We start from the raw sequence: 16,701 nt of genomic DNA, 5'->3' as shown, positions 1-16,701 counted from the left end.
GGAAAAGAGGAGAGGAAAGGGGAGAGGAGATGTGATGCAGAGTGGAGGGAAAAGAGAGGAGGAAAGGGGAGGGGAGAGGTGATGCTGAGTGGAGGGAAAAGAGGAGAGGAAAGGGGAGGGGAGAGGTGATGCAGAGTGGAGGGAAAGGGGGAGTGGAGAGGTGATGGAGAGAAGGGAAATAGGAAAGGAAAGGGGAGAGGAGAGGTGATGCAGAGTGGAGGGAAAGGTGGAGAGGAGAGGTGATGGAGAGAAGGGAAAAGAGGAAAGGAAAGGTGGAGAGGAGAGGTGATGCAGAGTGGAGGGAAAAGAGGAGAGGAAAGGGGGAGAGGTGATGCAGAGTGGAGGGAAAAGGGGAGAGGTGATGCAGAGTGGAGGGAAAAGAGGAGAGGAAAGGGGGAGAGGTGATGCAGAGTGGAGGGAAAGAGGAGAGGAAAGGGGGAGAGGTGATGCAGAGTGGAGGGAAAGAGGAGAGGAAAGGGGGAGAGGTGATGCAGAGTGGGGGGAAAAGAGGAGAGGAAAGGGGAGAGGAGAGGTGATGCTGAGTGGAGGGAAAATAAGAGAGGAAAGGGGAAAGGGGAGAGGAGATGTGATGCAGAGTGGAGGGAAAAGAGGAGAGGAAAGGGGAGAGGTGATGCAGAGTGGAGGGAAAAGAGGAGAGGAAAGGGGAGAGGTGATGCAGAGTGGGGGGAAAGAGGAGAGGAAAGGTGATGCAGAGTGGAGGGAAAAGAGGAGAGGAAAGGGGGAGAGGTGATGCAGAGTGGAGGGAAAAGAGGAGAGGAAAGGGGGAGAGGTGATGCAGAGTGGAGGGGAAAGAGGAGAGGAGAGGTGATGCTGAGTGGAGGGAAATAGGAGAGGAAAGGGGATGCTGAGTGGAGGGAAAAGAGGAGAGGAAAGGGGAGGGGAGAGATGATGCTGAGTGGATGGAAAAGAGGAGAGGAAAGGGGGAGAGGAGAGGTGATGCAGAGTGGAGGGAAAAGAGGAGAGGGGAGGGGAGAGGTGATGCTGAGTGGAGGGAAAATAGGAGAGGAAAGGGGGAGAGGAGAGGTGATGCAGAGTGGAGGGAAAAGAGGAGAGGAAAGGGGGAGAGGAGAGGTGATGGAGAGTGGGGGGAAAAGAGGAGAGGAAAGGGGAGAGGTGATGCAGAGTGGGGGGAAAAGAGGAGAGGAAAGGGGAGAGGTGATGCAGAGTGGAGGGAAAAGAAGAGAGGAAAGGGGAGAGGTGATGCAGAGTGGAGGGAAAGGGGGAGTGGAGAGGTGATGGAGAGAAGGGAAAAGAGGAAAGGAAAGGGGAGGGGAGAGGTGATGCAGAGTGGAGGGAAAGGGGGAGTGGAGAGGTGATGGAGAGAAGGGAAAAGAGGAAAGGAAAGGGGAGGGGAGAGGTGATGCAGAGTGGAGGGAAAAGAAGAGAGGAAAGGGGAGAGGTGATGCAGAGTGGAGGGAAAAGAGGAGAGGAAAGGGGAGAGATGATGCAGAGTGGGGGGAAAAGAGGAAAGGAAATGGGAGAGGTGATGCAGAGTGGAGGGAAAAGAGGAGAGGAAAGGGGAGAGGTGATGCAGAGTGGGGGGAAAAGAGGAGAGGAAAGGGGAGAGGAGAGGTGATGCAGAGTGGAGGGAAAAGAGGAGAGGAAAGGGGAGAGGTGATGCAGAGTGGGGGGAAAGAGGGGAGGAAAGGGGAGAGGAGAGGTGATGCAGAGTGGAGGGAAAAGAGGAGAGGAAAGGGGGAGAGGAGAGGTGATGCAGAGTGGAGGGAAAAGAGGAGAGGAAAGGGGGAGAGGAGAGGTGATGCAGAGTGGAGGGGAAAGAGGAGAGGAAAGGGGAGAGGAGAGGTGATGCAGAGTGGAGGGAAAGGGGGAGTGGAGAGGTGATGCTGAGTGGAGGGAAAAGAGGAGAGGAAAGGGAGAGGAGAGGTGATGGATAGTGGAGGGAAAAGAGGAGAGGAAAGGGGGAGAGGAGAGGTGATGCAGAGTGGAGGGAAAAGAGGAGAGGAAAGGGAGAGGAAAGGGGATGCTGAGTGGAGGGAAAGAGGAGAGGAAAGGGGAGGGGAGAGGTGATGGAGAGTGGAGGGAAAAGAGGAGAGGAAAGGGGAGAGGTGATGGAGAGTGGAGGGAAACGGGGAGAGAAGATATATTCATCCCTGTGTGTTAAGGACAGGGTATTGGGGCCGGCGGGGGATTTTGTTTGTGCCAATAGGATGCATGTGTATGTTTTTTAGGTGAAATATGTTTTTTAGGTGAAATATGTGGTCAAACATGGATTTCAGGCTAATATCATCTGGTGGTGACTTGGTTAAAAATGTGAAATGATAGGTGCTGTGGTGTGGTACTGAGCTGGAAAACTGTGCTGTGCTGGGAAGCTGTGCTGTGCTGGGAAGCTGTGCCTGGTGGTGCTGTGTTCTGAGCCTGTCCTGTCTTACTGTGTGACTGATAGCAAACATATGGCTGTGTTTAGTAAGCCTAATGAGATCAGAACCAACCAGAGGATCAAGCCTTTTAATGGCAAAACCACATTCTGATTCCTATTGAAGAGCCAGGATTTGGGTTTAGGGAGGGAGGGAGAGGGAGAAGATTTGAGGGATGGAGAGAATGAGGGAGGATGGGAGGGAGAGAATGAGGGTGGATCCCAGTTCTTGCTCTACCCTACTGAGCTGTTTGTCCTGCATGAAGTCATTCCCACCAGTCTTTTTCTCGCTCTCTCTTTTTTCTCATCCTTCCCTCCTGTGTGTGCTGCCGTCCTCACCTCTCCTGACATCTCTGCCTCATCACCAGCTATGTGAAGTGACAGTCCACATCCTGGGGTGGCTAGCAGGGGCTGGTATAGCACTGCAAAAGAGCAGCACGACAGACAGACAGACAGACAGACACTGACAGACCTTGACAGACTGACCTTGACAGACTGACAGACCTTGACAGACCCAGACAGACTGACAGACCTTGACAGACCTTGACAGACCTTGACAGACCTTGACAGACCTTGACAGACTGACAGACCTTGACAGACCCAGACAGACTGACAGACCTTGACAGACCCAGACAGACTGACAGACCTTGACAGACCCAGACAGACTGACAGACTTTGACAGACCCAGACAGACAGACCTTGACAGACCCAGACAAACAGACCTTGACAGACCTTGACAGACCCAGACAGACAGACCTTGACAGACCCAGACAGACAGACCTTGACAGACCTTGACAGACAGACAGACAGACAGACTCACTCACTCACTCACTCACTCACCTCTTTGTACACACCGCGGGCCATTCCCCCTCCCTTCTCCCCAGTCTTAATTCCTAAACGTATTTGCTCCAGTTGCTGCTGGGCGCTGCAGGGCTGGCTGTGGGGAGGGCCCTTCACACACTACTGCCCCGGACCCACTACACACACTCATGTACTCACACACACCACACAAACACACACACACAGGGCAATAACCAGACGGAGAGGGAGACAGGGCCAAGTGCACTGCTTATCTGTACAGGAGGGTTCAGTGAACTGGACAGCCAGGGAGGGCACCTCAGCCTGGTACTACCCAGCACTGCCCAGTCAAGTGAGCCAATGCCCCCCTTCCACTGACACGTATGGAGGTGGCAAAGGTGGCAGGGGAATAGTCAGCAGGGGCTAAGGGGCTACTCTGTTCCCATGACTGTCTCCTCTGGGATGAAGAGGAGTGTGAGGCGCTAGAGAAAGGGAGATTGGTATGTCTAAATTCATGCTCTACCCCTTTGAAATTTTTATATATTTTTCTCCATCTCCCTCTTTCCTCCCTGTCTCTCGCTGTCTCCCTATTCCCTCCGTCTCTCGCTGTCTATCTCTTTCCTCTGTCTCTATCTCTCTCTCTCTCTCTCTCTCTCTCATGCTCTCTCCTCACTCTCTCCTCCCTTTCTCTCTCTCTCTCCTCCCTATCTCGCTCTCTCCTCCCTATCTCGCTCTCTCTCTCACTATGTCTCTCTCTCACACACACACGCACTCTGTCACTGGCCTCAGACCAGAGTAGTACACTCTACTTCACCCAACCTGTTTAAGAGGCTGTAAAACTAATTGCTAGGAAAACAGGTCGTCCCATGAGACTCAAACAAGGATTATAATTTCCTCAAACATGCAAAAAGATGTCCACAATCATCAACCATGCTCCCATGAGACACTCTCTCTTTCCTGAGTTATTTTTAAGTGCTACACTTTTTAAGTGCTCTCATATGAATATCAAGACATTTTCTCACTCAAGTAGCTCCATTACTTTTTACTCCCAAAGTTATTTTACAAGTTTGTTTGTTTCAGTTAAGCAAGCGTGGAGGAAAATTTGTCCTAAATATCACACCGAAATCTCCTGTTGCCCTGCCTTTGCCCTTGTGGAAGCAGAGAAGAAGAAATAGAGGACGGAGAGAGATGAAAAGGTCTGGGGATCTCGTGAAAATCTAAAATAAATCTCCCGGAGCAGAGAGGTTAACCCCTTCAGCCAGCGGAGGCCTTGAAGTGGAGCGGCCATATTGTTAATTGTCGACGATGGGCTTAGGGAAAGGTGGTAACAATTTAACCCCAGCACTGGGCTGCTGGGTGCTGCTCCATACCTGGCCTCGCCTATCAGGTGTTTGCAGATGTTGTTGGAGTCTCGATGGGGGAAAGGACACGAAAACCTTGCAGATGAGAGGCCGACTTAACCACCCGATAATGCGTTTGCTCAGCCGATTGCTCTCTAATTGGCAGGGGGGCGGAAAACAGAAGCTCAGCGACTGGACAGCTGGAGCGGTTACCGCGGCCATTTTTGAACGTATGCTCACAGACAGAAGCTCGCAATTATACTCCAGCTCTCCTTCCCGCGGTGGGGATGACGTCACGACTGCTTTTCCTCTCCCGGATACGGAGCTGTCTCTATGGTTACAGATAAGACACCATAATCCACTCAGTCCTTGGCGACAGGTTTCAGCAGTGTTTAGAAGGTTTGTCAAGTAACTTAATCTGGAGCCATTTTCATGGTGTGCCCACTTTGTGTGCTTTGTACTACTGTATGTAAATATCCCATCCGTGTGACCAGTCACTCCTCAGCCTGGTCTATCATTGCATGGAAGCCCCTTAAAAACCAAACTTGGCAGTTAGAAAAACACAAAAACATAAAAAATGTCACTTTTGATCTAAGCTTTGTGTATAGTTCTGACTGCAGTGGTGGCGTCTGTATTTGTCAGCTCAGCTGCTGTGTGACGGGGTTGATGCCCCTAAATGTCACCTCCGCTTTGGGCTGCTGCTCTCCAGGTGAAACATTAGCCCATCACAGACAGGCAGACACAACACACTGGCAGGGCTGGCTGGTGCTGAGAAAGCACTTTGAACTGGTTGACTCCCTACACACACGCAGCACGCACGCACGCAGCACGCACGTATGTACGTTTGTCAGGCTTCCTACCTCTGATCATTTTAGGCAGATTCAAATCTGACCAGGTTCTTTTCAAGTTGTGGTGTTTGCGACCTAGCCTGATTCAACATAAAATATCAGCAAGGAACATTTTGATGAAGTGTAAAACCGGTAGCTGTTTGAGACATGTATAGCCACATAGGAGTGTGTAGCCTATGTTTCATATTGAGTGTGTTGACAGTTGACATTTAGAGGTGAGAACTGGTGCACTCAGACCCTCGCCTGACTGCTGCCCCGTTCCAGCCGTCAGTCCCAATACCCTGGCTAGCTGAGACGACAGAGCTGTGTGGCCATGTTGCTCCTCTTTCTCCATCTCTGAAGGCTCATTTAGCCAGCTCATTCTGACAACTCCTTGTTGGTGTGGGTGTTGACCACTGGCTTGGTCCCTTATTACCGGCCGGCCATGCCGAGAATTTGACATCCCAAATGGCACACTAGTCCCAATTTACGGCACTATTTTTGATAGGCTCTTGTCAAAAGTAGTGCACTATATAGGGAATAGGGTGCCATTTGGGACGCACCCATGTCTGTCAGAGCTCTCACCCATGGAAGGGTCTGGTGTGGGCCCTGCTGTCTCGTATCCCCAGACCGGAGCTGTGCTGAAGGACAAAGAGCACACCGGAGCGCGACAGAGACCCCTACAGTGTTGGAGGAACACTGTTGATCCTAAAACAACCCCTCGTCTGGGTCAACACACGCACTCACGGCTGGCTGGAGGTTATTGAAGCTGTTTGACAGGAAGCTTTGTATCACCTCTATATTATGGTAGAAGTCTTATTGCAACAGCGTTGAACATGCGTCCAGTATGTGGAGCCGACTCAAAGCATTGTTCAGTACTAGCTGTGACTAGGTCATGAAGTACTGAAGTTTACAGCCTGCTACAGTTAGAACACTACAGACCCAATACATCTACCTCCACGTGCGTTGAGCCCCTGAAAGCTGTCAAACCATCTCTTTTCCTCTGTCCTTCCCTGCTCTCTCTAGGACACACACATGCACACGCACACACCTTTTGCTCTTGTCCCTCTGTCCACATGGTCTGTGAGTGCAGCATCACTGATCTGTGAAGGCAAGAGGACGTTGCAGCATTCCTTCTCTCTCTCCTTTCCTCTTTCATTGTTTTCCTCTTCTGTTGTTTCTCTCTCCCTCATCCTCTGTCTCTCCTCCCTCTCTCTCTCTCTCCTCCCTCTCTCTCTCCTCTCTCTCTCCTCTCTCTCTCCTCTCTCTCTCCTCTCTCTCTCCTCTCTCTCCCTCTCCTTCCTCTCCTCCCTCTATCTCTCTCCTATCTCTCTCTCTCCTCTCTCTCTCTCTCTCCTCCATCTCTCACTCCTCCCTGTCTCTCTCTCCTCCCTGTCTCTCTCTCCTCCCTGTCTCTCTCTCTCCTCCTCCCTCTCTCTCCCCTCCTCCCTCTCTCTCTCCTCCCTCTCTCCTCCTCCCTCTCTCTCCTCCCTCTCTCTCTCCTCCCTGTCTCTCTCCTCCCTGTCTCTCTCTCCTTCCTCTCTCTCTCCCCTCTCTCTCTCCTCCCACTCTCTCTCTCCTCTCTCTCTCTTCTCTCTCCTCCCTCTCTCACTCCTCCCTCTCACTCCTCCCTCTCTCTCTCTCCTCCCTCTCTCTCTCTCCTCCCTCTCTCTCTCCTCCCTCTCTCTCTCTCCTCCCTCTCTCTCACTCTCTCCTCCCACTCTCTCGCTCTCCTCCCTCTCTCCTCTCTCTCTCTCTCTCTCTCTCTCTCTCTCTCTCTCCTCTCTCTCTCCTCTCTCTCTCTCTCCTCTCTCTCTCTCCTCCCTCTCTCTCTCCTCCCTCTCTCTCTCCTCCCTGTCTCTCTCTCCTCCCTCTCTCTCTCTCTCCTCCCACTCTCTCTCCTCCCTATCTCTCTCCTCCCTCCCTCCTCTCTCTCTCTCCTCTCTCTCTCTCCTCTCTCTCTCCTCTCTCTCTCTCTCTCCTCTCTCTCTCTCCTCTCTCTCTCCCCTCTCTCTCTCCTCTCTCTCCTCCCTCTCTCTCTCCTCTCTCTCTCCCCTCCCTATCTCTCTCTCTCTCTCTCTCTCTCTCTCTCTCTCTCTCTCTCTCCTCCCTCTCTCTCTCTCCTCCCTCTTTCCTCCCCTCTCTCCTCCCTCTCTCTCTCTCCTCCCTCTCTCTCTCCCCTCTCCTCCTTCTCCCCTGTCCCCAGTGGGGGTGTTGTTTGTAGAGCATTATAATTTATAACTCAACAGAGTGGATTTAATTTCAGCAGCACTGGACTCGCCAGCAGGGCGCCAGCCTGCAATCAGGAGAATCAGCAGCTAGCGGCCTCGAGCCCCCGCTGAATGGAAAGTATTATCACCAGCCACAAACGGACACTGTTTCTCCTCAGACAACTCCCTCGATGCTCCCCACCAGCGCCTCAGCGCCTCCCCGGCTTCTCTTTCATTCAGCTAGCTATTCCTGTCCTCCCCTAATCCTCCTCTTCTCTCTCTTTCTCTCTCTCTCTGTCATTGTAGTTGCTCTCTCTGTGTTTATGCTATCATGTTGTATTTTAAAGAGCTGTTATAAATGCTTATAGCATGTGTTCCAATGCTTATAACCACCTGTGTAATATTTATGGAGACATATAGTAGGCACTGTAAGTACACCCTATATGTCCATTTTAAACTGGTGACTCATATAAAGTGTAAGCAGTCGAATCTGTGGTTCTCTTCATGTTGACCAGTAGAACTAAATACATGTCGTTTTGCTCTATGGCCCCCTGAGAGTTCTAAAGCAAAAAACTATAGGACATAGTCCTCCTCTCATCCGCCAACACTGTGTTCTGCCCCCTATCCTCCCTTCCTCCTCTATCCTGAGGAGTAATTCTCCATGGCCTGTCTAACAGTTGCAAAAATCTTTCGCTCATAAATCTCAATCTCTGTGACACGTGCCAGACAAAGGAACCTCCTGCACACTGCGGGAGGGATAGAAATGAGGATAGGGGGCAGAGGGAGAGAGAGAGAAAGAAAGAGAAAAAGAAAGAAAGAAATAGGGATGTTTCTGTCTCTTGCAGGTAGGCTTGGCACTATGAGTAATGTTATTGAAACACCAGGGTCAAAGCTGAAAGAGTTTTAGACATGCTGCTCCTGAAGTGAACATTTTACGTAATGAAATGATATGAGCACATAAATGTATCATGAATTAGTTGTTTGACTTTTGTGGTTGCGTTCATGTGTAATATTGTGTGTGTTGCTGTTTCAGTATACTACCTACACACAGTATTTTTCTTTCCAAAGCAAAGCGATCATATTCGTAAATGGAAGGCGAGCCTCCATCTTTCTCCGTTTAGCAAAATGAATACCCTGGATTTCCAACTCGCCTTTTGTTAACCTCAGTAATGACAAACTGAAATGCTTTAGAGACTGAAGAATAACACACATGGAACAACAACAAAAAAGGAGTCGACTACAAAAAGCCACAATTAGCTCATTACATTTGCTGGAAGTTTTGTAACCACATGAAATGAGAGGGAGAAGTACTTTTTCCCCTCTCTCTCTCTTTGTCTCTGTCTCTTTATTTCTCTCTCCCTTTCTCTCTGTCTCTCTGTTTGTCTGTCTCTGTGTTCTGTTTCTTGGTGAAGGGTTCAGCGGAAGGGTTCATCTCGTAAAGACTACATCGTGAGCATTTTTATTATCGAATATCTCCCCCATAATTGAAATGGTGTGGCCTGGTTTTGTCATTTGGCAGGCGGAAGAGTCTTTGGAGTGTCTGTGTGTGGTCACCTCCTGTCCGTTTTCTGTTGCCGCTTTGTTCTTACACTGTAAAAACACAAACATAAGAAGTGCCTTTTCTCACACACACACACACACACACACACACACAGACAGAGAGAGAGAGCAATCAACTTCAAGGTTTGTGTATGTGTGTTCAGGGCAATGTGAAAGTTAGCCTCGGCAGGCCAAGCTTTTTGGACAGACTTTTAGTTTAGCAGGGTAAATCTTCATCATAGTGAAGCAGATGATGGAATCAATCCAGAACAGAGGTTGCCTCCCAAATGGCACCCTGTTCACTACGAAGTTAAATTCTTTTGACTAGGGCTCTGGTGAAAAGTAGTGCACTATGTAAGAAGATCCTCAAATCCTGTTGGTCTCTTGGTAACCTGAGTGTTGTTGAGCGGGGGACAAGGGAGTAATAACTTCTCAAAATCTAAGTCCACAAATGACCCGTCGCCATGCCGACGTCTAAAGACGGCAGGCGAGGCCGAGATGGAGTGGCGGGATGGGGGATGCAGAACGGTAGAGCCCTCAGTTTCCGTTCCTCATCACTCTGCTACTCTAGTCGTAGTTGTTTCATTTAACATGGAGTTATGAAGTGTTAGGGAACCCTTTTAGTTTTAACGTCCCTAGGCAGCAGTTGTAGAGGAAGCATGTACTGTAGGAAAGTGTAAAGCAAAGGGCAATGTTATTTCTCCCTCACCTTCTCTCTCACCCTCTCTCTCTTTCTTGCTCTCTCTCTCTCTCTCTTTCCCTCTTTCTCGTTCTTTGTCTCCCTCCCTTTCAAATCATTTATCCTGGTAATGGCCTTTTTGCATGAACTGTGCCCAAACCTAATCAAAAGCTGAATGTGATAAATGGTGCCTGCTGAAGTCGTGTGTGTGTGTGTGTGTGTGTGTGTGTGTGTGTGTGTGTGTGTGTGTGTGTGTGTGTGTGTGTGTGTGTGTGTGTGTGTGTGTGTGTGTGTGTGTGTGTGCGCGCTCGTGCTCGCGCGCACACTGAGCTGTGCAGGCCAGTGAAAGCCCTAGAGACGGTGGAGGCTGATTGGAGGGCACGTGTGATGTGGCTGGGAGATCAAAAACACACACTTGATGAATGTGAGGCTGGCAGGAGGAGGGGGGGATGGATGGAGGAGGGGGGGGTGCCCTATGTTCTCTGTTCTCTGCTGCTGATCAAGGTCGTTCTTGGTTCATTAAATTCTGCCAAGAGGCTCACCCTCATAAGCAACTAAGAAATGTACACACACACACCCACTTGCATGAACCATCTCTCCTCTTTACTGTTCCTTGTTGGAGTGAATGCAGCTAATTCAAAAGCAAGACACACATTCCCCTCACTCCTTTCACTTCACACATGACGCGGCCCAACTCTTCACCCATCTGTCCGGCTGTGTGTTTAGGGCTGGCTGTCATGCAAGGCTAACATGGCACAGTGGGGCGAGCTCAGCATCTGGCCATGGCCGAGGGAGCTCGGCTGGAGCAAGACTCTTACTACACGGTATAATAGTAGTGTAAGCTGGCTGTATTAGAGATACTTTTAGTCATGTAGTGTATGTGAATAACTGCTCGTTTGAACATCTCATTCCAAAATCATTGTCATTTGCTACTGTAGTAGCCTCCACTCTTCTGGGAAGGCTTTCCACTAGATGTTGCAACATTGCTGCGGGGATTTGCTTCCATTCAGCCATGAGCATTAGTGAGGTCAGGCACTGATGTTGGGCGATTAGGCCTGAATCACATTGGGCGTTCAAATTCATCCCAAATGTGTTCAATGGGGTTGACGTCAAGGCTCTGTGCAGGCCAGTCAAGTTCTTCCAAACCGATCTCGACAAACCATTTCTGTATGGACCTCGCTTTATGCACGGGGGCATTGTCATGCTCAAACAGGAAAGGGCCTTCCCAAAAATGTTGTCACAAAGTTGGAAGCACAGAATCGTCTAGAATGTCATTGTATGCTGTAGCATTAAGATTTCCCTTCACTGGAACTAAGGGGCCTAGCCCGAACCATGGAAAACAGCCCCAGACCATTATTCCTACTCCACCAAACTTTACAGTTGGCACTATGCATTGGGGCAGATTGCGTTCACCTGGCATCTGCCAAACCCAGATTCGTCCGTCGGACTACCAGATGGTGAAGCATGATTCATCACTCCAGAGAACGCATTTCCACTGTTCCAGAGTCCAATGGTGGCGAGCTTTACACCACTCCAGCCAACGCTTGGCATTGTGCATGGTGATCTCAGGCTTGTGTGCGGCTGCTCGACCATGGAAACCCATGAAGTTCCCGACAAACAATTATTGTGCTGAAGTTGCTTCCATAGGGAGTTTGGAACCCGGTAGTGAGTGTTGCAACCGAGGACAGACGATTTTTACACGCTATGTGCTTCATTTCTCAGCGGTCCAATTCTGTGAGCTTGTGTGGCCGAGCCGTTGTTGCTCCTAGACATTTCCACTTCACAGTAACAGCATTTACAGCTGACCGGGGCAGCTCTAGCAGGGCAGAAATTTGACCAACTGACTTGTTGGAAAGGTGGCATCCTATGACAGTGCCACGTTGAAAGTCACTGAGCTCTTCAGTAAGGCCATTCTACTGGCAATGTTTGTCTATGGAGATTGCATGGCTGTGTGCTCGATTCTACACACCTGTCAGCAACAGGTGTGACTGAAATAGCCAAATCTGCTCATTTGAAGGGGTGTCCACATACCTTTGTATATATAGTTATGATAGAGAGAACCAATATGGCTGGAAAACGTGCTTCTACACCTGCATTGCTTGCTGTTTGGGGTTTTAGGCTGGGTTTCAGTACAGCACTTTGATATATCAGCTGATGTAAGAAGGACAATATAAATACATTTGAATTGATTTGAAAACATAGTACAAGAGGCACAGTAAAGATACAATTAAAATAGTTTGAGTATTTAACTCACATCACAGTTCCAGACACTATTGCTGCTGAAGAGCTCAGACACACAGAGAGCGCAGACACACACACACACACACACACACACACACACACACACACACACACACACACACAGAGGACTGACACACACAGAGAGCTCAGACTCAGACACACACAGAGAGCTCAGACACACACACACAGAGAACGCAGACACACACACACAGAGAACACACACACACACACACACACACACACACAGAGCTCAGACACACACACACACAGAGCTCAGACACACACACACACACACACACAGAGCTCAGACACACACACACACACACAGAGCTCAGACACACACACACACACACAGAGCTCAGACACACACACACACACACAGAGCTCAGACACACACACACACAGAGCTCAGACTCGGACACACACAGAGCTCAGACTCACACTCACACAGAGCTCAGACTCACACACACACACACACAAACAAAGTAGGTTATTTCACGCACCTCTGAGTTGTGATGGGGCTCTGATCCACAGAGTGACACCAACATAGCTGTTAGCTGTCCCATTAAAGGTTGAAGGTTGTTTTATTTAGTGTGAGCTCCTCTGAGCAGATGTATTGATGACATGTCAGTGTCTCTGCTCTCTTTCCCAGTGGTAAATGAGGCAGGTGACAGGGTGAGACCACAGTGGTTTGTTTACTGTAGATTCCAGAGGTGTCACCACAGGGATCACCCAATGACAGCAGAGGAGAGACTGAAAGTAGAAATGTGTCACAAAACTATAGAACTGGGGTGAAGAAAGAGAGGAGAGAGATGTGACCGGATAGAGTCTAACTCCAACTCCAGTTCTGGATAGCTACTGGGTGTGCAGGCTTTTGTTCCAGCCCAACACGAAGGTCAGTTTTCAACCCATGTTGGTTTAATGCTATCCCACTGTTAGTCCCATGACTATAGCTTCAATGCTAGCCTCACCATTGCCAGCTCCCTCCCTCCCCTAGCCTTTAAAGGTGGGACCATTAGCATGCAGCAAGGCGCTGACCTTTTTAACACAAACACCCATACACTGTCTGCATCTCCAATGGCACCCTGTGCCCTTAGGCCCTGGTCAGAAGTAGTGCACTATGTAGGGAACTGGTGCCATTTGAGATGCAGATAAAACGGACTCTGTTTAAGTCACTGAATGTCATTCAAGGCTCTTAGTATGTTATGTGTTAATGGTATTCTACTGTTCACCAGACCTGGAGCAGTAATGGCCACTGGGCCTGACGTTCTGGAGGTGACATGAGCATATTGACACTAATGGTTCTTACAGCTCTGCTGGGCTGGTTGCCTCCCTCCTCTGTCCTCCATAAACATGAGCCTAGTGAGCGTCTGTAATGTAGTGTTCACCGCACCACTGTCCTGTGCTAATATAGTCAGTCACTTCCATTAGGATGGGCTCTCTATCGTATCCCTCTCATCTCCTCTTGTGGTCCGTAGTCTCTACCCGCTCCGCTCCGCTCATGATTCTATTAGAGAGCAGCAGGTTCTGTCCTTTCTATCTGGGCCACTGTGTGTTGTTGTCTGTGTGCCCTGTACCCGTTAGGAATAGAAATGCCCCGCTCTTTAACAAATCTGTTTCAACAAACTAGCAGAAAATGTTCTGCCACATTCAGCTTTTGCATTCTGAAAAGATGGTTGAGAAGCCATCATACTTTTGTTTTTAGAGACCGACAGAGACGCAGGCAGAGACGCAGGCAGAGACGCAGGCAGAGACGCAGGCAGAGACGCAGACAGAGACCGGCAGGCAGGCAGACAGACAGACAGGAAGAGACCGGCAGGCAGAGACCGGCAGGCAGACAGACAGATGGGCAGGCAGAGACCGGCAGACAGAGACCGGCAGACAGAGACAGGCAGACAGAGACCGGCAGACGGGCAGACAGAGACAGGCATGCAGAGACCGGCAGACGGGCAGACAGAGACAGGCAGGCAGAGACCGGCAGACGGGCAGACAGAGACAGGCAAGCAGAGACCGGCAGACAGAGACCGGCAGACAGAGACAGGCAGGCAGAGACCGGCAGACGGGCAGACAGACGGACAGGCAGAGACCGGCAGGCAGGCAGGCAGACAGACAGACAGGCAGAGACCGGCAGGCAGGCAGACAGACAGACGCAGGCAGAGACAGGCAGGCAGAGACAGGCAGGCAGGCAGACAGACAGACAGACACAGACAGGCAGAGACCGGCAGGCAGGCAGGCAGGCAGGCAGACAGACAGACAGACAGAGACATATTTTGCATTTTTATTGTGGGGTGGGTGATGCTGTTTGTCACCTCCTTAAACACAAGTGGTGTGATGGTCCTGGTCAAGGGATTGGTTGTGGTTGTTTTGTTGAAGTACAGCTCCCTGGTTTCTCTCTCTGTTTTTCTTTGTAGAACGGAGCAGACTGACCAGTTGTCTGGTCTTCATGTCAGTAGAAACGCTGCAGTCTCATATTATACTATACTTAGTATACTTTGTTGTGCTTCTACAATTCTCCATCTCTGTCATACTGATTTGAGGCATTTCTCCTAGCCTAGTCCAATGTTTTTGGGTCCAAAAATGTTCTTAGTGTCGCTACAGGACTGGGCCCCACACATAACTAACCCGCGCGCACACACACTTTTAATTTAGTTTCCTGCGGTTACCCAAGCTCAACTCTCCCTTTTCCTGTGACATGCCGGTGCATGTTAAACACGGGTTATTTATAATCTGGGCTTTCTCTCTCTCACACACACACACACACACACACACACACACACACACACACACGTCCTCTTCCCCTCTTAATTGTCAGTGCACATTGCTGCCGACCCTCTTCCTGTGTATCCCCCCCTCTCTTCCTCAGTGGCACGTAATGGGGCTCACCCCAGACACACACACACTGGACTGCTGTGTGACTGTCCGCTGGTAGTATGAGAAAGACAGAGAGAGAGAGAGCAGAAGCAACGTTGAACTTTAAGCTAACAAAAGCAAAGCACTCAGTGAAGCACTGCTCTTTGTGTAGCTGATGATGTGAGCGACACTTAGCAAGATTGTGATCATTTCCATTTTAATTCCAATCAATTCAGAAAGTTGGAATTGGAATTTCAATGTACGTCCTGAATTGACTGGGATTGAAATGGAACTAATCCCAACCCTGACTCAGTGTTGATGTGTGTGTCTGTCTTTTTATATGACCATTCATGTGTGTGTTTAAAGATCAGCCAGAGATGCCATACCCACCACATCTCTTTCTCACACTCAGGCGGTGCATGTGGGGGGTGGGTTGGCTTGCCAGTTTGGGAGCATGATTAGTGAGCAGACAGACGGAGAGAGGCAGACTCATCTGAGGAGGGGAGAGATGGAAGCAGACAGACGGAGAGACAGACTCATCTGAGGAGGGGAGAGATGGAAGCAGACAGACGGAGAGACAGACTCATCTGAGGAGGGGAGAGATGGAAGCAGACAGACGGAGAGACAGACTCATCTGAGGAGGGGAGAGATGGAAGCAGACAGACGGAGAGAGACTCATCTGAGGAGGGGAGAGATGGAAGTAGACAGACGGAGAGACAGACTCATCTGAGGAGGGGAGAGATGGGAGCAGTAGTTCACGTAGGGGTCAGAGCTGCTGCTCCCTCATTTCATTTTAATTGAGTTAAGATGGGCAAATATGAGCTCTGCTGCACACTGCACTCATTATCCATACAGGCCTGTACACACACACACACACACTCACACACACACACACACAGAAGGCATGTACACACACAGCAGGCACGCACGCACACACACTAACACACACACACAGCAGACACACACACACACACACACACACACACACACACACACACACACACACACAGCAGGCACGCACACACACACACACAGGACCTGCTCAGAATTAGACCACTAACAGACAGGCAGCACAGACCACTACTTGCAACACACACACACACAAACACTTTTGCATTACTCAGCGACACAACCAGTCACACATGAGCGTGTTTCCACTCCAACACATGAACACATGAAAACTGTGCTAAAGGTTTGCATTTGAGTTTCCAGTCGTCACTGCTATGACATTATATAATTAAGCAATAAGGACATAGGGGGTGTAGTATATGGCCAATATACCACGGCTAAGGGCTTTTCTTAAGCACGATGCAAAGTGGAGTGCCTGGATTCAGCCCTTAGCCGTGGTATATTGGCCATATATCACAAACCCCTGAGGTGCCTTATTGCTATTATAAACTGCTTACCAATGTAATTAGAGCAGTAAAACTAAATGTTTTGTCATACCCGTGGTATACCACGGCTGTCAACCAATCAGCATTCAGGGCTTTAACCAAGTTGGTTTGTGCATAAGGACAGCCTTTAGCCGTGGTATATTGGCCATATACCACACCCCCTCGGGTCTTATTGCTTAAATACAACAGTTACCCTGATGCCAGTCAGAGCCTGTGTATTTGTGCGTCCTAAAACTGTATTTGTGCGTCCTAAAACTGTATTTGTGCGTCCTAAAACTGTGTATTTGTGCGTCCTTTGTGTGTGTAGTTTGAGTCTATTGTACAGTTTCTATTATTCCTGGTTCTAAGCTGGAGCTGAGCTGGTACAGGTTGCTGTCCTGTCTCCTCGGTGCCTTGCCTCTCTTATTCAGAAGGCACCATCGCCAGCA

At 49.7% G+C, this 16,701-nt stretch overlaps 1 protein-coding gene across 17 annotated transcripts in view; it reads left to right on the top strand.

Moving 5' to 3' along the window:
* LOC110507115 (BCAS3 microtubule associated cell migration factor) overlaps positions 1-16,701 on the top strand; it is a 361,308-nt gene that overhangs the window by 210,142 nt on the left and 134,465 nt on the right. The window lies entirely within an intron of this gene.

Source organism: Oncorhynchus mykiss, chromosome 27 (genome assembly GCF_057628025.1).
Source record: "Oncorhynchus mykiss isolate SJ-2025 chromosome 27, ASM5762802v1, whole genome shotgun sequence".
NCBI lineage: Eukaryota > Metazoa > Chordata > Actinopteri > Salmoniformes > Salmonidae > Oncorhynchus > Oncorhynchus mykiss.
Note: the sequence above shows the minus strand (reverse complement) of the source record. Positions and strands in the feature narration are given on the sequence as shown.